This window comes from Alligator mississippiensis, chromosome 1 (genome assembly GCF_030867095.1).
Source record: "Alligator mississippiensis isolate rAllMis1 chromosome 1, rAllMis1, whole genome shotgun sequence".
Classification (NCBI taxonomy): domain Eukaryota; kingdom Metazoa; phylum Chordata; order Crocodylia; family Alligatoridae; genus Alligator; species Alligator mississippiensis.
Window position 1 is genome coordinate 117,814,004 of NC_081824.1, and position 22,127 is coordinate 117,836,130.

General features: G+C 48.9%; 1 long non-coding RNA gene across 1 annotated transcript in view; it reads right to left on the bottom strand.

The window, feature by feature from the left end:
- LOC109281139 (uncharacterized) overlaps nt 1–22,127 on the bottom strand; it is a 42,377-nt gene that overhangs the window by 19,927 nt on the left and 323 nt on the right. The window contains exons 2-3 of the long non-coding RNA XR_009461585.1: nt 21,571–21,658; nt 2,024–2,099 (exon numbers count right to left, since the gene is read on the bottom strand). This is a non-coding gene — a long non-coding RNA (uncharacterized LOC109281139). The remainder of the gene's footprint in view (nt 1–2,023; nt 2,100–21,570; nt 21,659–22,127) is intronic.

A 22,127-nucleotide genomic window follows, 5' to 3' on the forward strand; every position in this document is an offset into this window, starting at 1 on the left:
CTCACATGACTGAAGCACTCTCATGGATGGGTACAAACTGTTCAGAGAGGACAGGCAGGGGAGAAGAGGAGGAGGAGTTGCACTCTACATAGAGGTATCTGATTGCTCAGAGCTCCATTATGAAACTGGAAATAGGCCTGTTGAAAGTCTCTGGGTTAAGGTTATAGAGGAGAGTATGACAGGCCCTCACCCTGCCACCGGGGGGGGGGGGGGGGGTAGACTGTTCCCTGATCCTACTCATCAGCTATGACTCTGGTTGTTTTCTGTACCTCTCTGATGTTGCTCAGTGGTCTTTACTGGGTCCAGAACACCTCCCTTAATGCATCTTCTGTGGGGCTCCTCCTTTCCTACACCCCACCCCTTTCCACTCAGGTATTATTGTAGCTCTCAGGCTGCATCTTGATGTTATCACAGGTGGCTTGATGTACAAATGGGATGATACTCTAAGGTCAGTCATAGAATCATAGAAGTAGGGTTGGAAGGGACCTTGTAGATCTTCAAGTCCGACCCCCTGCCTGGGCAGGAGGAAAACTGGGCTCAATTGACCCCAGTCAGGTAGGCATCAAGCTGCTTCTTAAAGACCCCCAGGGTACGAGCCAGCACCACTTCCCTAGGAAGTTGGTTCCAGATCCTAGCCGCCCTAACTGTGAAGTAGTTCTTACTAACTTCTAATCTAAACTTACTCTCCAACAACTTGTGGCCGTTATTCCTTGTTATCCCGGGGGGCACTAGGGGAAACAAGGTCTCCCCCAACCCCTTCTGGTCCCCCCTAGTGAGTTTATAGACGGTCACCAGGTCCCCCCTCAGCCTTCTCTTGTGAAGGCTGAACAGGTTCAGGTCCCATAGCCTCTCATTGTAGGGTCTGCCCTGCTGTCCCCGGATCATGCGGGTGGCCCTCCTCTGGACCCTCTCAATGTTGTCCACATCCCTCTTGAAGTGGGGTGCCCAGAATTGGACACAGTACTCCAGCTGCGGCCTGACCAGTGTCACATAGAGGGGGAGGATCACCTCCTTGGCCCTACTTGAGATGCACCTGTGGATGCACGATAGGGTCCGGTTAGCCCTGCTGACCGTGACCTCGCATTGTTAGCCCATATTCATTTTGGGATCAGTGATGACTCCAAGATCCCTTTCTGCCTCCGTGCTCTTGAGAAGGGAGTTTCCCATCTTATAAGTGTGCTGTTGGTTACTACTGCCCAAGTGCAGCACCCTGCACTTGTCAGCATTGAAACGCATCCTGTTTTTGTTAGCCCACCCCTGCAACCTATCCAGGTCTTGCTGCAGTCTTTCCCTCCCTGCTAACATGCCCACCTCACCCCAAATTTTGGTATCATCAGCAAATTTGAACAGGTTGTTTTTCACCCCGTTGTCCAAATCGCTGATAAAGAAATTGAACAGCACAGGCCCAAGACCGAACCCTGGGGGACTCCGCTACCCACTTCCCCCCAGGTCGAATATGACCCGTCCATCACCACCCTCTGAGTATGACCCTTCAGCCAATTAGCAATCCATCTCACCGTGTAGGCATCAATGCCACAGTCGCCTAGTTTTTTAATGAGGATGGGGTGGGAGACAGTGTCAAAGGCCTTGCCGAAGTCCAGAAAGACTACATCCACGGCAACACCTGCATCCAATGCTTTTGTGGCCTGATTGTAGAAGGCAATAGGTTGGTCTGACATGACCTGCCCCTAATGAAACCATGCTGGTTGCCCTTGAACATCATCCCTGATGCCAGCCCATCATAGATGTGCTCCTTGATGATCTTCTCAAAGAGTTTCCCCAGGATTGAGGTAAGACTGACGGGCCTATAGTTGCCCAGGTCCTCCCTCCTCCCTTTTTTAAAGATCGGGACCACATTGGCTATCTTCCAGTCATCTGGCACCTGGCCCGAGCACCACGAGCGCTTGTAAATCCGTGCCAAGGGCCCTGCAATAACCCCTGCTAGCTCCCTCAACACCCTGAGGTGGAGAGCATCTGGACCTGCTGATTTGAACACGTCGGGCCCCTCCAGAAGCACTCTTACCCGGTCCTCCTCAACCTTAGGTCTTGAGGCGTTCCCCTTCAGTCCATCTTGAATCATGGTGGGGGAGTCCCGGTCCCTGCACAAGAAAACGGAGGTGAAGAATTTGTTAAAGAGGTCTGCCTTCTCCTCTGGCGCAACCACCAGATTGCCCAGCGTATCTTGCAGGGGCCCCACATTTCCCGTTGCCTTCTTCATCCTCCCTATTTATTTGAAAAAGGACTTTTTATTATCTTTGATCTTAAACGCTAGTCCTAGCTCTATGTCCACCTTAGCTTTCCTAACAGCCCCCCCTACAGGCCCGAGCAGTGGACGTATACTCTTCTTTGGAGATAGCCGCCCCCCTTTCACCAGGTGTACACCGCCTTTTTGGCAACCAGGCATTCCCGGATGTCCTCGGTGAGCCAGGGAGGCCTTTGGGCACTCTTGCCCCCCTTGGTTCTTGTTGGGATTGTCACCCCTTGGGCCCTGAGTATCATCTCCTTAAGAAACGACCACTCATCTTGGGCACTGAGTTCCCCTGCCCTCAAGAACCCCAGCGCCTCTCCCACCAATCTCCTCAACTCATTGAAGTTGGCCCTCTTGAAGTCTAGGGCTAACGCCTTGCTGCAGGCCCTTGTCACCCTGCGCTGGATGATGAGTCGTTTGCTGTGACCTGGTTACACTTGGATAAAAAATGCCAACATAAAGGAAAACAATGTCATTCAACATAGCTCAGACTGAATGGTGGGCAGGGCACTGTTGCCCCCATGCTGAGCTTCTCACTCTTAAGCATCAGGGTTTAGGGGTCTGCTTCCTTAACCTCTGGTTCCTTTTATTCTGTCTGGCCCCTTTTCCCCTGGGGCTTTTCCCTACTGTCTTGCAGTCAGGTCTCCCCGTGACTCCATGTGTTCCCTGCAGGGCCTGTTTATGGCCAGATGCAGTGGGTGTGCCCCAACAGCACACTTCGGGCATGCGGTCAGGCTGCCAGGAGGCTAGGGTATTGTGAGCTGTCCCTCCAGGGTTCACCCATGGCAGGTGCCCTCTGGGCCCACCAGTCTGCCTTCTCCCATCTCTGTCTGACCTGTGATGCTGCAGGCTCCAGTCTGGCACAGGCTAGTCTGCTCTGCTGTTCCAATAAGAGTTGCCCAGTCCTGGCAAGTGGGCTGGACGGGCCACCAGAGCTGTTCCTCCAGGCAGTCCTTTGTCTGAACTCTGGATTCCCCTCTGGTGCAGCTCCCTTTAGGCTCAGGAGGGCCTGGGATGGTCTTCCTAGCTCACTGGCTAGTAAAGGTGGTGGCAGGGTGTCTCCAGTGGTGGGGAGTACATCTGGTTCTGGCACCAGACACATCCTGCCATGTTCTTGGCCTCTGGGCCACTTTTCAGGGTGCAGCTGCTAGGCCATGCTCCAATCAGGGCCCAATTCTTCCAGCTGCAGAGCAGCAGCTGTGCCAGTCATGGCCTGGACACCAGAGCTTTGGTGATGAGGAGAGTCAAATGGGGGCCTGTCACAGAGAGCAACAGGGGTGTGGTAAGTGTCTGCTGTACACCTCTTGGCAGACCAAAACGATGAGGTAGATGAAGCTTTTTTCAGAAAACTAGTGGAAGTTTCCAGATAATAGGCCTTGGTTCTCATGGTAGACTTCAATCACCCTGACATATGCTGGGAGGGCAATACAGCAGTGCATAGAACGTTTTTGGAGGCAACTTCCTGGTGCCAGTGTAGAAGAGACCACCTAGGAGCTGTTCTATTTTTGATCTGCTGCTCACAAACAGAACAGAATTTGTGGGGGATGTAGAAGTGGATGGCAACTTGGGGAGCAGTGACCAGCAGATGATCAAGTTGAGAATCCTGACAAAAGGAAGATAGGAGAGCAGCAGAGTATGAACCCTGGACTTCAGACAACCAGACTTTGACTCCCTCAGGTAACTGATGGGCAGGATCCCCTGGGAGGCCAGAAACCTTAGTGAGGGCGCAAGAACAAATTATCGCGATGTGCAGGAAGAATAGCAAATATGGCAAATGACCAGCTTGGCTTAGCAGAGAACTCTTCAGTGAGTTTAAGCACAAAAAGGAATCTTACAAGAAGTGGAAATTTGGACTAGGGGGGAGTATAATAATATTGCTTGGGCATGATGAAATCAAGAAGGCCAAAGTGCAATTGTAGTTGCAGCTAGCAGTCACATGAAGGGTAACAAGAAGGATTTCTACAAGTATGTTGGCAACAAGAGGAAGATCAGGGAAAGTGTAGGTCCCTTACGGAATGGGAAAGGCAACTTAGTGACAGATGAGGAGGAAAAGGCTGAAGTACTCAATGCCTTTTTTATCTGTGTCTTTACAGGCAAGGTCAGCTCCCAGACTACTGCACCAAGCAACATAGTTTGTGGAGAAGGTGAGCAGTTCTCAGTTAGAGGTTAAAACAGGTTAGAGACTATTTAGAAAAACTGAATGTGTACAAGCCCATGGGGCCAGATGCAATGCATCTGAGGATGCTGAGGGACCTGGCTGATGTAATTGCAGAGCCACTGACCATTATCTCTGAAAACTTGTGGTGACTGGGGGAGGTCCTGGACAATAGGAAAAGGTCAAATTTAGTACTCATCTTTAAGAAAGGGAAGAAGGAGGATCCAGGGAAGTACAGATGAGTCAGCCTCACCTCAGCTCCCAGAAAAATCATGGAGCAGGTCCTCAAGGAATCCATTTCTAAGTACTTGGAAGAGAAGAAAGTGTTCAGGAATGGTTAGCATGGATTCACCAAGGGCAGGTCATGCCTGACCCAGCTGATTGCCCTGTATGTTGAAATGACTGGCTGTGTGAATACAGGGAAAGCAGTGGACATGATATCCCTTGACCTTAGCAAGGCTTTTGATATGGTTTCCCACAGCATTCTTGGAAGCAAGTCAAGGATGTATAAATGGGATAAATGAACTGTAAGGTAGATAGAAATCTGACTGGATCATTGGGTTCAATAGGTAGTGATAAGTGACTGGATACCTAGTTGCCAGCTGGTGTCAAGTGGGGTGCCCCAGAGGTTGGTCTTGGAGCCAGTTTTTTTCAATAGTTTTGTTAATGATCTGGAAGATGGGATGGAGTGCACCCTCAGCACATTCTTGAACGACACCATGCCAGGGGGAGTAGTAGAAATGCTGGAGTGTAGGGCTAGGGTTCAGAGTAGACAAATCAGAGGATTAGATCAAAAGAAATCTCATGAGGTTCAATAAGGACAAGTGCAAAGTCCTGCACTTAGGACAGAAAAATCCCATGCACCGGTACAGGCTGGGACCTGACTGGCTGGGCAGCAGCTCTACAGAAAAGGACCTGGGGGTTACAGTAGACAAGAAGTTGAACATAAGACAGCAAGAAGGCTAATGCTATACTGGGCTGCATTGGTAGGTGTGTTGCCAGCAGATTGAGGGAAGTTATTCTTCCCCTCTATTCAGCACTGGTGAGGCCACATTTGGAGTACTATGTCCGGTTTTGGGCCCCCCCACTACAGAAAGTATGTGGACAAATTGGACAGAGTCCAGCGGAAGGCAATAAAAATGGCAAGGGGGCAAGGGGACATGACTTACGAGAGGAGGCTGAGGGAACTTAGTCTAGAGGAGACTGAAAGGGAATTTAATAGCAGCCTTCAACTACCTGAAGAGGGGTTCGGAAGAGGATAGAGCTAGACTGTTCTCAGTGATGACAGAACAAGGAGCAACAGTCTTAAGCTGCAGCAAAGGAAGTTTAGGTTAGATATTAGAAAGCATTTTCTCACTAGGAGAAAAACACTGGAACAGGTTACCCAAAGAGGTGGTGGAAGCTCCATCCTTGGACAATTTCAAGACCTGACTAGACAAAGCTTTGGTTGGGATGATGTAGTTGGAGATAGTCCTGCTTTGAGCAGAGGGTTGGACTAGATGACCTCCTGAGGTCCCTTCCAACCCTAACTTTCCATGATTCTATGAAATTGGACTTGCTTAGTTTGCAGAAGAGAAGGCTGAGGGGGGATTTGATAGCAGCCTTTAACTATCTGAAGTACGGTTCTAAAGAGGATGGAGCTAGAGTGTTCTCAGTGGTGGCAGATGATCGAACAAGGAGCAATGGTCTCAAGTTGCAACAAGAGAAGTTTAGGTAAGATATTAGCTAAGATATTACTTTCTCAGTAGAAATGTGGTGAAGCACTGGAATGGGTTTCTTAGAGAGGAGGTATTTGGTAGCAGTGCTGGTCTGAGACAAAAAGAAATGCAAAAACCTAGAACTCTTGGTTCAGAGATGATACCTTTTATTAGACCAACTAAGACATCACAAAAAAATTGTTGTCTTCTGCAAGCTTTCAGGCTTACAAGCCCTTCATCTGGCCCAGGGAAAATTAAAGAGAGTAAAAAGTCCCCATAGGTAGGAAATAAACTTTTTCATTTTTTGCACAGAGGAAGTTGAGGATGAAAGTCTGGTGATGTCTTAGTTAGTCTAATAAAAGGTATTATCTCTGCACCAAGAGTTCTAGATTTTTGGATTTCTTAGAGAGGTGGTGGAATCTCCATCCTTACATGTTTTTAAGGCCCAGCTCAACAAAGCCCTGGCTGGAATGCTCTAGTTGTGGACGGTCCTGGTTTGAACAGGGGGTTGGACTAGATGACCTCCTGAGGTCCTTTCCAACCCTAATTTTCTATAATTCTATGGTTCTATTATGGATATTGCATTATTGTTGAAGAAATTCATTAAGCAACCATTGATACTGAATAATATGAAAAGGCTGAAGCAGCAATGGACTGTGACTCAAGAGATATACCCCAGGTCTTTTGCTGGCTATCTAGTTGACCATTAGCCACAAAAGGTAAGATTATCTGGTTATTTTCTTCTTCCACACTTTGACCTGTCTACTTATAGTGTAAGCTGTTTTGAGAAAGAATTTTATTGTGTGTCTTAATAAAGCAACTAGCAAATAAGACCCTAGTCCTTCTAGGCAATACATTAGTGCAACCCCTACATACTAATATGTTACAGAATAACATCCAGGAGTATAGATACTTATTTTTTTCCCTAAAAGAAAAGATCTATAAAGGTCCTGCCCTTCAGCCTAGGTCAGCTCTATAAATCTCAGCCAGGATCCTGCCCTGCAGCCCTTGTAAAGTGCAACTGACCCAGTTACAACTGATCAAGGCCAGCTGAGCCCTAGCCCCTCCACTCTAATTGGTTTTGGGATTGGTTTTAAGGATCTTCTTTAGCACCTGCGCCTTGTTGCACAACCTATTAGTCTCTGAGCTGCTACTGTCTTAGCAACGTCTTGGCTTTCCTGGTTGCTGACCCTGCTTTTTGCTTGCTCCTGGATTTTAGTTTTGGATTTCCCTATGGATCTGTTTCTTGCCCCGACCCTGTTTTGGCTTTATTCTTTTACCTTGCCCTGTGGATTGTCACTTGGATTTGGTAATTAGGCTTTTGATTCCCAAATTCTAACCCTGGCTTGGTTTTTGGCTCCTGACTTATGGTTTCTGGCTTTTGCTCCTGCAATCCTAGTTGCCCTACTTAGCTCTGCCTACTAGGATGGCTGGCCTGGTGGAATGTAATAAGGACCATAACCTCTAATTCCTATAGGCAATACCCAAAACAAAGTTTAGATCTTTTGACTCCGTTCTGACATCAGTAAACACAACACAAGTTGTAATGGTTGTATGAATGATTTGTATCAGTCAATACACAAGACCTTAGAAAACTCAGGGCCATTCCTGCTGATCCAGTATTTTTATTCACAGGATGTTGTGATTAAAGAGCTCATTGCCCTCATATTAGTGAAAAATCAAACTATGTCTGCAAAAAGTATGGGAGAGGAGGAATAATGAGTAAAACTTTGTCTTGTCAGTTACAGTATGATACCCATGTAATCTTCATATATTTTTAAATTCTTGCTTCTGCAGTTTCCTAGCAGTTTTTAAGGACCTCTTCTAAAGCTGACAGTGGGCATGTCTACACATGCAATTAATGCTATATGGGTTTACTCTGTAGTAATTTACTGCGGAGTAAACCTGCCCTGGGCAGACATTTACACATGCAGACATTTGGAAGCAGATTTGCTGCTCCTGGCAGGAGCCTGCTTCCAGCCTCCTCAGACCCTGCACCACCCCCCTGCAACAGCCAGGGGAGCTGGCAGCTCTGGCTGAAGCTGCCTGCAGTCAGGAGCCATCTATAAAATCCAGACCCGTACACTACTTCCTGGCCATTTGTGTTTCTGGCCTGGAGCAGTCTGCAGCATGCTGGCACAACCCTCTGAAACTCTGTCACCAGAGCTGATGCCCACCACATGATGGCTGCTCCAACCCCAGGCCCCAGGAGCAATAACCTATGCTCCAGACTCCTTCTGGCTACACTGCTTGCTGTGCTTCACTGTCATGATGACTGCCACCTGGCCTAGGTCAGTCTTAGCCCTGATTGCCCCCTCATGAGGTGCAGCCACATGACCAGGCTTACTACAGTGTCCCAGGTCACCTGCCACTGCACTGCTGCCACTTGGACTCCATGCTTCCACCTGAGCCCTCACAGGGACACCTACAGCACACACCTGGACACCACCACCAGTACCATCCAAGGGCTTCTGGGGCTCTAGCCCTGTCCCCTGTGGGTCTACCCAGCCAGCCAGGACACATTGTCTAGCACACCTGGGTTGATGAGCAGGGGGTGGAGTCCTTTGTATGACCCAAGCCATTTTCCGGGAGCTCCTTGAGCAGCTCTGCATGCACCCGGAATGGCAGGCCATCACCATGCAGCAGGCCCTCCCCATTGACACTTGGCTGGCCGTCGCCCTGCTCAAGGTGGCCACACCCACCGGCCTGCACTACATTGGCCACCTCTTCGGTGTGGGCAAGGCAACTACTGGAGAGGCTGTCTTAGAAGTCTTCAGTGTCCTCCTGGACATGCTGGGGAACACCATGCTCCAAGTGCAAGACCCCCTGGGGGTGGTGGCAGGGTCCCACACCCTAGACTTCTCCCAGTGCACTGAGGCCTTGGATGGGACCCAACATCCCCATCACCTGCCTGCCCCACAGTGACCGCCCCTACTATGGCTGGCAGCGGGGCTTTCACTCCATCATTCTGAAGGCCATTGTAGACCACCATGGCACCTTCACCAATGTGAGTGCCAGCTGGGTGGGTAGCACCCACAATGCCTGCATCTTCTGTGACTTCACCTTGCCACCTTGGTGGGGAGCAGCCTTTTGCACCAGGGGTACCAGACCTTTAGTTGGGCGAGGTGGTGGTCCCACCCTTCCTCATGGACCCCACCTACCTGCTCCTCCCCTGGCTTATGAGGAGCTACATTGGCCAGCTGGACCCCCACCAGGCACACTTCAACACAGGTGCCTTGGCTGAACCCACACACTGATGGAGGGCACATTTGGCCACCTGAAGGGATACTGGTTCACTTTCACTACGTGCCTCAAAGTGGTGGAGGCCAGCACCTCCAAATCCTCATCACAGCCTGTGTGCTGCATAACAGCAGTGAGGCCTGGGGGAGCTCTTCTGCAAGGATTGGGTGGAGGAGGTACAGCAGGTGGAAAACACCTGGCACTGGGAGTGCCAGCTGTGGTGGCAGCGACAGTGATGGGCCACCAACACTGAGGCTCCAGGCAAGCTGCAGTCAGCAGTGGGGGCCAGGGCACCAGGTTTGAGAGGCACAGGCAGACTACCTCTTCCTGAAGTGCCTGTCATAGGCCACCTGGATGACTGGCCCTGGAACCCAGCCCCACTATGCACCCCCAACACCATGCTCACTGTGGACAGTTTTCAAAAAAAGCATTTTATTTCCCTCTACAAAACACAGAACCCATCCCCACTCCTTCCCCAACAAACCCTTTCCCTCCCCCACAGCAAGTCCTGCCCACCCTCCTTCTGACCCACAGAGCCCCTCCATCACCCAGCCAATCCACCACCAATAAAGCACTCTTTTCTCTGTGCAGACTCTGTATAGTGCTGTGTGTGCCATCCCAAGGTAGGAGGCAGTGGGGTGGGGGTGTCTAGGGAGCAGAGCTTGGGGGCAGGTGCCCAGCACCCTGGCCTCTGGCCATGCCACCATGGGTGTATTGCCCTGTGGGGTCAGGTCAATGCTCAGGATCTCAATATCACACTGTTAAACAGGGGGGTGTGGTGTACAATTGTACATACACCCCCACCAGGTGCACACACATGCATGCATGCTCACCCTCCTCCAAAAAATTAGACAAAGATCAATTGTTAATACCCACACACCTAGTACACATACTGTGTGTGCGTGTCTACACAAACCACCCAGCTACACATACAAACAGGTGAGTTCCTAACTTGGATGTTACAGTATGTATGTATGTATGTATGTGTGTGTTCAGGGTGCTTGGGGGAAGGTTAAGGTGAGAGAGAAAACGTTGCCAGAATCAGGATTAGAACCAGTAGACTAGAGAGAAGCTGGCTGAGGAACTGAGGCTTGGGGTTACTCAAGGTCTAGTGGCTCCAGGGTTCCTCAAGGTCACTGGTGCAAGGGAAAAAGCCTAGTGGCAAGGAGGAGACAGCCAGGAAACAGACAAAAACCCAACTTAGGGTTTCAAAATAACAGGTTTATTAAACAGACAACACATTACACAGTCCCATGAAGTTATTGGTTCCTCCCCCCCCACCACAGGTAGCAAGAGAAAGACTCAGTGGACGGGTTGGAGTCCAGGTAGGGAAGAGATACAGAGTCCAAGTCCTTGGTTGAAGAGAGGGTGGGGGTGATAGCTACCTATCCAGGCTGGAAGGGGGTCTTTGTCCAGCAGGTGTTGTCCAGAGGGGGCTGCCAGCTGGGCCTCTGGGTGGCTAGGTGGTGTGGCGTGGTGCTGGTCCAGATGGAGAGGGCATCCCAAGGAGTCATTCTTCACTACCCTTTTTATGGGGCAGACTAACTATGATCTCCTATGGGGAGGGCCTGTCCAGGCAAGGTCAGTCCTGGTGCAGAGGTTTCCAGGTGTTCTTACTGAGCATGTGCAGCCTGGCACAATGGTGGGTTGCCTCATCTTTTGTTTCTTGAATGCTGTGGGTGGTTCCACTGGCTGGGTCAGTGGTCCAGGTATTGGTTTTGATGGTTCGGTCATTGAGAGGAAGATATTTTTAGATCTACTGCCATCATCTCTCAGGCACCCTCATTCATCCCCATTCATTCAGGAACCAAGTTACATAGGAGGGTATAACAGGGGGCCTTCTCAGGGCCACTTTCCCTGTGGTCCTCCTACCTGTTTCTGGGCTAACCACCTGCCTTCTCACCCACCATGCCTTGTTGTTAATTGATGTAATTAAGCAGGAGGCTGCCTGTTTCCTGCCCTGATGCCAGGGGGTGCTATCTGCAGCTCCATTCCTCCCCTACACGACAGCCCAAGCCTCACAGATGGCAACTTGATATTATCATCATCATCACCAGCCCCCTACACTGGGCCCCAGAATCCTCCTAATTGAAACCCACTTGGATTCCTCCCCTCAGGTAGTCTCCTCCACCTTCATACTAGGCAACATAGCTCCCTGAACTGCTTCCCCTTCCAGGTGTGGCCCCCCCGGGACCTTCAGCTCACTATCCCTGGCCCACCTCCAGGCCAGTCAGAACCCCAGGCTCTCAGCTCTTGGGCATTTATCAGTGGGCCCCTGGCCTTTCGACCCTTCCAGTCCTAGCCCCAGCATGGACCAGTCAGGGGACTGAGTCCAGACAGGCCTGAGTCCATGGCCCTTTTCTCTCTCCCCAAGGGCCCACCCTCCAGGCCATCCAAACAAGGGGCAACCCACCCAGTTGTAAGAGCTAGGGGTTAAGGCACCCCAACCCACCTTTCACTGGGGTGGTAACTGGCCTGGCATTTCCTGGGGTTCCTGTGCCACTGAGTCCCACCCACTCCCAGCAGGATGCAGTTTTAAGTCATGCCCAGGCCCAGGAGCCTCCTTACCATCCCCTGCTCCAGATGATACTAATAGCCATCCAACCAGGCACTGTTGTTGCCCCACCTCCAACAGCAGAGCTGCCCTGTTTATATGGGTAGCCGCAGATCCAAAATGGCTGCCCTCATCAGGCACCTAGCTGCTAGCTCCAGGCCCTTAAAGTGGCAGGCACACACAGTGCCCTGCCACAGAGGGGTAGGTATGAGTCATAGGTTACAACATAATTACACAACAGGGCAGGGGGACAAGATGGGAACAAGATGGGGATCTGACACACAAAATGAATACTTGACATCACCCATTCCAACCCACATTGCAGGCCTAAATCATAAAATATTAATATGAAACAATAAAAATCAATGCACAAATGATAGGAATACAATATAATACAATATAAAACAGTAAAAATCAATACAAACATAACAGAACACTATTTACAATATAAAAAAGGGCCTTATTACAATAGCATACAAGAACTTAGCTTAGCTTACGTAGTACTAGTAATCACTTATAAGGGATAGAGAGGGCAGAGAGAAAGTCAGAAATGGTTAGGGGAAGGGAAGGGAATGTATTTTTAAAAAAAAAAGAAAAAAAAGAAAAACTGCGGGTTTTGCTACAGGTGTGCACACCGCAGCAAGGCCAGTGGGCGGAGGGCTTCCAGGGGTGAGGGCAGCTGCTGCTCTTCCATTGTAGCTAGCTCGCACTCCTGCAGCCAGTGGGCCAGGACACCAGGGCCCATGCACAGTGATGGCCCCCTGGAAGCAGCTTGTACTCCAGGGCCGCATAGAACTGGGGCAAACACCCAGGCAGGACCCAGGTTGTGGGGCTGGCTGGTGGGAGATCTGGGGTGGGTGCTGGAGCAGTGCAATCTGGCTGCTGGAGGTGCTACTGCACCTTAGCCCAAGCCCACTATGGGGATTGCTGCTGGGAAGTGGGTGGCTGCCAAGGGACAGGCGAGGCAGCGGGCAGCATGAAGGTAACTACCAGGGCCAGGATGATGCCCAGCACCTGCCAGTCCTTCTCCATGGCCTCCACTGCCTTGGTAGCCTGCCACTCCTGGGCCTCCAGATTCCTCTTCTCAAGGGCCAGGAACCTATCCCAGAACAACTAGTCTTCCCAGTCCCTCTGTGACTCGCACATGATGTCCTCATCCCACCAGGCTTGTTAATCCACAAGCCACTCCTCCACCACAGTGACCAGGCAGTCCAGCAGCCAGGTCTGGTCCTGGGTCTGCTTCTCCTGGTGCATATAGAGGGCTCTGGTCAAGACTGGTGGTTACCCTGATGGTGCATCCCTGCCAGCAGCTGTTGTCTCTCCCGTGTACTCCCCCTTCTCCACCTAGAGGCCAGGCTGCCTGCACTGCCACTAGGCCCATGGTGCCTGGGTTTGGGAGGTGAGAGGCTCCTAGTCAACTGGGACATGGAGCTGGTAGCGCCCCAGCCCACCATCCAGGGGCCCTCTCCAGAGAGGCACTGTGGGGCTGGCCCCACCATGCCTCCCCTGCACCCAAAGCATGCCCATGCTGAGAGTGTCCTGAGTGCACCATGCAAAGCTATTTGTATGAACCCAGAGGTACCTGACCCACTATGCCCTGCTCTTGCTGATTACCATGGTGCTCCAGATGCATCTGAGAACCTGGTGTAGGACTCTGAGCTTTGCCAGTGTGGTGGGCAAGCCTGCATAGCCCCACAATGTTTGCCACCACTTGGAGGAGTAGCTGGCTTACACTACACTTTCCTGCTCCTCACAGCTGAGGACATTGCCGCTGGCATCAATGCCTTCTTGCACATGAGAGGCCATGCCTGTCTAGCTGAGGGAGCACAGGCTGCTCAATAAAAGTTTTGTACTCCCTTCCGCCTCCCTTGCTTGGGGGAGGGGGGAACTCCGGTGGCCAGGGAGGAACTCCGGTAGCCAGGGCAAACTCAGCCTGGCTGGGCAGGAAGTGGGGGGCAGGGGAGGGGGGGAGGGCCCTGCTTCCCAATTTGGGGCTTACCACATGGCCATGGCAAGCATGCCTGTTGGCCTGAGTCTGTCTCCCCTGGCAGCAAAGATGTGTGGCTCCCAGCAGTGGCCTGGGGTACAGGGGTGCCATGCCTGGCTGCCCAAGCATAGGTCCCCTCTGGGGAGGAGCTGGAGCTGGTGGGGACTGGCAGTGTCATGGCTGGCCTGGCCTCCTGGGTGGGGCTGTGCACTCAGAGCTGGTGGGGTAGGTGCTGGCCAGGGCTGCCAGACCTGCTGGATGATGTTGGGGGTGGGGACCATGGTCCTGGAAGCCTGAGGGGCCCTCCCCCACTGACACCTGTCACCGCTGCCAGGTCCCAGTGGTGTCTCAGGCAGACTGACCATGCTGGAGTACATAGTGCAGCTCTGGCCAGGATCCCAGGGTGCAAGGCTGTGGTCCAGCTGTTACATAAAGTACATGGACTTGCAAGCAGCCCCTGATCAGTGGTTGTGGTTGGTGGCACTGACCCACTGTGCATGGAAGCCATGACCTTTATGTAGCATTAGCACACTGACCAGTCATGCCCGCACTCCCACATACACCCTTACAGGTCCTCACAGGCATGGGCATTGCAGTTTCTGCTCCAGGTGATCTGGCTCAGGACCCTGGCCCACCTCACAGTGCCATGAGGTCTGTGGTTTCCTCCTGGGACCAGTTCTGCCTCTGGGGGGTGGTTTGTGGTATTGGGAATGATCCCAGCATGACTCCCTTGATGTTCAGCAGAGTCTGTGAGTGACAGTCTGGGAGCTGGCAGGCCTGGGCAGGTGCATGCAGTGCCCGGTGAAGGGATGTGGCACAGGACAGGCGGGTACATGGTGGGGCTGTGCCAGGGGCCAGTACTGGGGTTCAGGGCCACTGGTGCAGGACCTGGTGGCCAGAGGCTGGCTGCAGGTAGCCCAGGACCTCAAAGTCACCACAACATGTTAAGGCCAAGCTGGAGCAGGCAAAGAGCTGTCCCAGCCCTGGGGCTGGAGATGCACCAAACCCCATGGCCCTGGGGTTACCTGCAGGTAGCAAATTTGCAGGTAGCAAATTAACTGCAAAGTAGACTACTGTGCAGTAAGCATCTCCACATGTAGCCAGTGATGCTTTACTGAGCAGTAAATTAGTCTACTGTGTAGTAAAGCATCTCATTAGATGTGCCCAATCTATGCAGAATATTGTTACCATTTTGAGTCTGTCTTGAATGATTACGTGTGACCAGTAAGCTAATACATTCAGCCCAACACAGAAAAAAGCCAGACTGGAAAAAGACACTGTCAGTGGTAAAGGAAGTTATACTAAAGCATATCTTAAGTGCCACTGCTACTTAATATGCATGTAATTAGAAACACTAGAAACAGAATATGCAAGTTGCTTAAGCCTCCCTATTGTTTTAGTTGTAACCGCAACCTTTATAGTACAGGATAGTGTAAAACTCTCTTGCATATCCCTATCATGAAGCAAAGGGGTGGACTTGAGCTATTCATCAGCATGTTGACATGTATGTCGTGGGATTAGAGTAATGTGAGATAGATGGTAACTTCTAAAAATGTTTTCAAATGCTCTTTATATAAGCTATTTTAAAGGAAGCTATTCTAAAGGATTGGCTCATTGGTCAATTGAGGGAATTTGAGGCTGGGTCCTGAACTTACTCCTTACACTCCAGACTAGAAGCACCTCACATTTTTGCTGAGAAGGGAATGGAAAGGAATGGTGTAGGCTCTGGAAGTTGAGTAAATTATGATGGGAACAAAGCAGTTCCCAGGACTTGCAAGATTCAACATAAACAATGGTTCTTCCATTTTTAATCACCTCGGGTTCACTCTTGGCCACTGGCTCCTTCAGGTCCTGTGATTTACTACTGAAGTATAGTGGAAATGATCTAATATGCATATTCTTCACTATGAACAATGGAGTTAAAACTTTTAGAGTGGGAGGTCAGGTTCTTGAGGACCACCACTCTCCTCCAGTAAGGGAGTGGAAGAGGAAGAGAAAGGGGAAGGAAATGGCTGCTAGTGTTAGAGGGTGGGGTGGGGAGGAAGAGAGCTTAACTCCAGGAGGGAGGAAAGGAGGGATGTACAAAGGCAATGGGAAGGGCTGCACCAGGCTGAGCTGCTTGCTGCTGATTCCTTCGTGCTGCGAGCTGGGTTCAATCCATGAGCTGTAGATTGAGCAGCACCACTATGAAGAATAGTGACAATGATCTAATAAATGCATCATTGATTCTTGGAAGATACTGTAGAGCAGGGGTCAGCAACCCCCGGCATGTGTGCCAAGCATAGCACGCAAGGCAATTTTGCTCAGCACACCACCATCAGCCCAGGCTCTAAGCAGCTGCTGGCAGCCAGGGAGCCCAGGCTGCTCCTAGCAGACAGCTGGGAGACTGCAAGCCCTGCTGCAAGCAGACGGGGCTCTGTGGGTCAGCTGCAGCTGGGAGGCTGCAAACAGCTGCTCTGGGCTCTGGCATGTCGACACTCTGGCACCTTTCAAGGTAGACATTGTGGTTTTTTCAGCACTCCAGCCAAAAAATGTTGCCTACCCCTGCTGTAGAAAGAACTAGGGTCTTCTGCTGTTTTGTCACAAGGGTTTTTTACTCTTTTCTTAATTTTTTATAAGAATATACCAAATTCTCATCATACAAAACATAATTAAATTATATTACTGTTATTATCTCTCTTAACATAGTCATATGCAAGTCATAAGCACATTATCAACTTAGATGTTAACATCAGACACTATCTAATTTCCTCTGTGTCAGAGATCACAGTTCCAGTAATCAGCAGCTGAACATAGTTACAGCATCAAACATTTGTGTAATAAATTGAAGCTTAAGCCAGCAGACTTAGTTACACAAAAACATTACCACAGCTGCCCCTCCATATAGGCATACTAGTTTTGAAATACCAGATGTGTGCAATTTTAAAACAGTAAATTTTGATGAATTAAGCTCACAATACTCAGTAAGGATCAGTTAATTAATGAGACATTTAACGGAGGCTGCAATCTGCCCATAGTTATGATTGCAAACAGATTCCATTAGATCTTTGTTTAGCAATCTGGTAATTTTGGCTGGAAAACTTGTTTATCTTAAATTGTCAGTTTTGTTCTGAATGCAAAGCATAATACTTCTGCAAAATGGAACATAAAATTGGTGGTGTTCTTGAAGAATGGATCATTAAAAAAATACTGGTTTTGAATTTTGTCTAATACTTCCTTACCTCCCTCTAGTTCCAAAATGGCTTGTTATTTCTAGAAAATGGCTCGTCACATCTAGAAAATTAACTTGAGTGGATTTTCTCTTGGTTCTGATGTTATATTTGTCAGGAATGCAGAAGGTTGAGGGTGCTGAGGGAGCTAGCAGGGGTTATTGCAAGGCCCTTGGCACGGCTTTACGAGCGCTCGCGGTGCTCAGGCCAGGTGCCAGATGGTTGGAAGATAGCCAACATGGTCCCCATCTTTAAAAAAGGGAGGAGGGAGGACCCAGGCAACTATAGGCCCGTCAGTCTTACCTCAATCCTGGGGAAACTCTTTGAGAAGATCATCAAAGAGCACATCTGTGATGGGCTGGCATCAGGGATGATGCTGAAGGGCAACCAGTATGGTTTCATTAGGGGCAGGTCATGTCAGACCAACCTGATTGCCTTTTATGATCAGGTCACAAAAGCATTGGATGCAGGTGTCGCCATGGATGTAGTCTTTCCTGACTTCAGCAAGGCCTTTGACACTGTCGACCACCCCATCCTCATTAAAAAACTAGGTGACTGTGACATCGATGCCTACACGATCAGATGGATTGCTAATTGGCTGAAGGGTCGTACTCAAAGGGTGGTGGTGGATGGGTCATATTCGACCTGGGGGAAGTGGGCAGCGGAGTCCCCCAGGGTTCGGTCTTGGGCCTGCGCTATTCAATTTCTTTATCAGAGATTTGGACAACGGGGTGAAAAGCAACCTGTTCAAATTTGCTGATGATACCAAAATTTGGGGTGAGGTGGGCATGTTAGCAGGGAGAGAAAGACTGCAGCAAGACCTGGATAGGTTGCAGGGGTGGGCTAACAAAAACAGGATGTATTTCAATACTGACAAGTGCAGGGTGCTGCACTTGGGCAGTAGTAACCAGCAGCACACTTATAAGATGGGAAACTCCCTTCTCAAGAGCACGGAGGCAGAAAGGGATCTTGGAGTCATCACTGATCCCAAAATGAATATGGGCTAACAATGCGAGGTCACGGTCAGCAGGGCTAACCGGACCCTATCGTGCATCCACAGGTGCATCTCAAGTAGGGCCAAGGAGGTGATCCTCCCCCTCTATGTGACACTGGTCAGGCCGCAGCTGGAGTACTGTGTCCAGTTCTGGGCACCCCACTTCAAGAGGGATGTGGACAACATTGAGAGGGTCCAGAGGAGGGCCACCCGCATGATCCAGGGACAGCAGGGCAGATCCTACAATGAGAGGCTACGGGACCTGAACCTGTTCAGCCTTCATAAGAGAAGGCTGAGGGGGGACCTGGTGACCGTCTATAAACTCACTAGGGGGGATTAGAAGGGGTTGGGGGAGACCTTGTTTCCCCTAGCGCCCCCCGGGATAACAAGGAATAACGGCCACAAGTTGTTGGAGAGTAGGTTTAGACTAGACATCCGTAGGAACTACCTCACAGTCAGGGCGGCTAGGATCTGGAACCGACTTCCAAGGGAAGTGGTGCTGGCTCCTACCCTGGGGGTCTATAAGAAGCGGCTTGATGCCTACCTGACTGGGGTCATTTAAGCCCAGTTTTCTTCCTGCCCAGGCAGGGGGTCAGACCTGAAGATCTACAAGGTCCCTTCCAATCCTACTTCTAATATTCTATGATAAGGTTGGAGAAAGTCAATGATGAACACTTACTATAATCATATTTTTCTTTAATTGGTGTAATGAGATCTTATTTTCAAATCCTAGTACATTCTTAAACATTTTACAGTTCTTGTCCTTGAAAATGGGTTCTTGTATGAAATACTGCCAGGTTGTACTTAAGTTTTAAATTCTGAGGGGTTGATGCAATTTTTCTGGGGACAAGTCAAGGGACACAAATAGGCATTTTGAAGTTTTTCAAAAGGGCCATTTCAAGCTGCTGTTCTCCAAAGTGTGAGAGTTTTCTTTCAGTGAAATGTTCAGCTTTAGTATTCCCCATCTCCTTTATTTCTCTTTCTTCCAGAATACAGTAAAATAAATAGTATTCAGTCTTTAATTGACCTTTTAATTTAATTTTTCCCAAATTGTGAAAGTTTTAAAAGCAGAACATGTAAACTTATGATTTTGTCTTTTAATTGTTGATTTTTAACTAAAAGTTTTTTTGTGAATGTCTTGAAAAGCCATTTTTCAATGACGTAATGAGCATTTTTCAATTAGAGAAAGCTTTAGACAAACATTCAATCAGCTCTATGTCTGCAGCATAGAAAAACTTTGAGGATTACATGAGGTCTGAGGTGATATTGGTCAGGAATGCAGAAAACTGGAGAAAGTCAATGATAAACATTTACCATAACCATGAGAACATTGAAAAAATGAAGATTGTTTTTTTCTTTTTTTGGTTAACAAGGAAATTAAAATAATATTTGGATTATAACCTTTATGGAAGACTAGTACATTAATTTTACATCTCCAAAAATACAGGTTAGAACAACTGCAGAAAAGAAAGCACTCTGTTGACTGTCTTCTACAAAAAGATTTCTATGTTCTGATTGCTGTAAGCCTATTGTGTTTAACATGGTCACCAATACATGAAATAGTGATGGACAGGAATCCAGTTGAAGCCAATGCTAAAAATTAGCACCCCAGAATTAGGCAAAGTATCCTCAGGAACAAATAAAGTATTATTTATTGACTTTAAAATAGACAGTTCATGAGTTTTCAAGAAAATTTACCTCTGTGGAAAATGTTAGTGGGGTCAGTAACTGAGTTTCAGTGACTTCTCAAAAGCTACATAGAAAGTTTATGACAGAGAAAAGAACAGAATGTTGTTTTTTGACACAGTAGACCCTTGTCTTTCTTACCCAGTAGATCTCAGTGCTTTTATAGAAGGTGCATCAAGCATCTATTTAGGGTGACCACATTCTCAAAATGCAAAGACGGGACACAAGCCCACCCCTTCCTACCCCCTCCCCTCCTGCAGGCAGGACCTGACACAGGAGGGTGGAAAGGCTCCATGCTGCTACCGCCAGAAGCCTGCACCAGCCATGCAGCCTTGGGCACTCCTTGCAGAGTTGGCAGTGCAGAGGTGAGTCCCCTGCTGCTGCCAGATGTGCAGGGGGTGCCTCACCATGGCGGTGTGGCTGTTGTGAGGCTCTGGTGGCAGAAGCTGCACCAAGCCTCCCTGCCCCACTCTACCCTCCTGCACTGGGTCCTGCCCTCCCCCGCTGGGCTGCTGAGGCCCTGGGGGAGGGCAGCAAGGGGGAATCCCTGAGTCCTGCACCAGGCAGCCTGCATCTGCTTCTGCCCTGCACACAAATCATTGGGGACACATGCTCCCCTATGGCTCCCCCCTCCCTGAGAGTGCATACAGCAGCAGGGAGCCAGCCCCCCAGCACCCCTAGATAAGCTGCCCCTGGCTTCATACCACTCCCTGGCTAGGTCCTGGGGCTGCACATTTCTGCCCTGGCCCTTGGCCCTAGGCACTGCCCTAGCTCAGCAGCACCCTCAGCCCCAGCCACCAACCCTGCCCCACAACCCCCCTCACTGTAGAGGCCTCAATCTGCCCTGCACCTGTCCATGCCCCTCTCCCTCCCCCCCCATTCATAGACTTACCTGCAGGCAGCTGGGGGAGCTGCTCCCCACCACTGCTGGAGGCTGTATTACTGGCCATGTGCACGTGTTTGCATGCAGACATGCACATAGTGTCCCCCTGCATCCCACTCTCTCCAGTCCCAAGCAACCCTTTTTGTAGGCTAGAACTCTGCCAGCCTACAAGGGGAAACCCATAGTTTCCCATGACTTTCTCCTTCAGAGGAGAAAATCTGTGTTTTTCCGTGGTGAATAGAATCCCTGAACATGATATGGGGACAATAGTTGAGTGTGTCAAGGGGAATCCAGGACAACTGCTGTCCCATATTCATTCAGCCCGGGACCAGGACTTGATATTTATATTTTGGACCTGTCCCACCCAATTAGGGATGGGTGGTCATCCTACATCTATTATATGCTTAGACTATTTGTAAAATCAAGCTAAACATAGTTTTGTATCTTAAACTTATAAAATAAAATGCATTATCAATCATGCTTTTTTTTTAAAATGAGGGTGTTTGTCTTTCCTTGTTTAGCAACCATTATTTTAATATTTACGCACTTAACATTTCACCGATGTGCCTTAGCGATGCTTGTTAAATTAACAACAGCTTTTAAAGATTCAGTTCCTTATGTTTAAATGTCTGTTTTTATAAACATGTAGTAGATAAGTACACTTACGTAATTTATTAACCTCAACTATTTTTGTTTTGGGAATAATATTATGAATTTAGCATGCTCAATGCAATTAGCCAATATCTTTAAAGGCCCTAAAATGAATGTGCAAGCATTATTTGTTATTGTAACAGAAGATATGAGGGTCTACACATCTGCAGAGAATTGATTGATTATTTATGTTATCTGGGACTGGGGCTCATTGCTCCTAACACTTACATTTTTTTGTGAGAAATAGCTGATATATTCCAACTCACCTCTTCTTCTCTAAATCCCAATTAGCCATTCTGTATTCACTGAGCATGATGTCTGAGGAGGTGTTTCTTTGCATGTCTGGACCAGTTGCTGTTGTTCCATGTGAAAAAAATTGTAAAATCCTTTATTTTTGTAACCCTCTACATAAATGTGTTCCTTTCATATATTTTATTCTTAGGTAAATGGCCACAAGATATGAGCACGTTAGTACAATACTAGTGCTGGTTATTGTTAATGATCCATTTTATATTGTAAAAACTTCTTCAATATGTAATATGATTGAAAGGATCAGCAAGGATACTGCCTTGTGCATGCACACATTCCCAAAGAAAATGAGATATACAAGGGAATGTTAGAATCTGTACTGACTAACAACAAGACTGGTCCTTTGGAAGTATATTTAATTTGTAAGTTGCTCATTACACAGCTGGGATCAATTCTTTTAATAAAACCAATTTTTTTTAATGTGTGAGAAGCGTGCTAAAATGGGGAATTGCCTTCTAATAACAGAGCGGTACCCACTACAAACCCTGCAAAACATAGACACAGACCAAGTCTT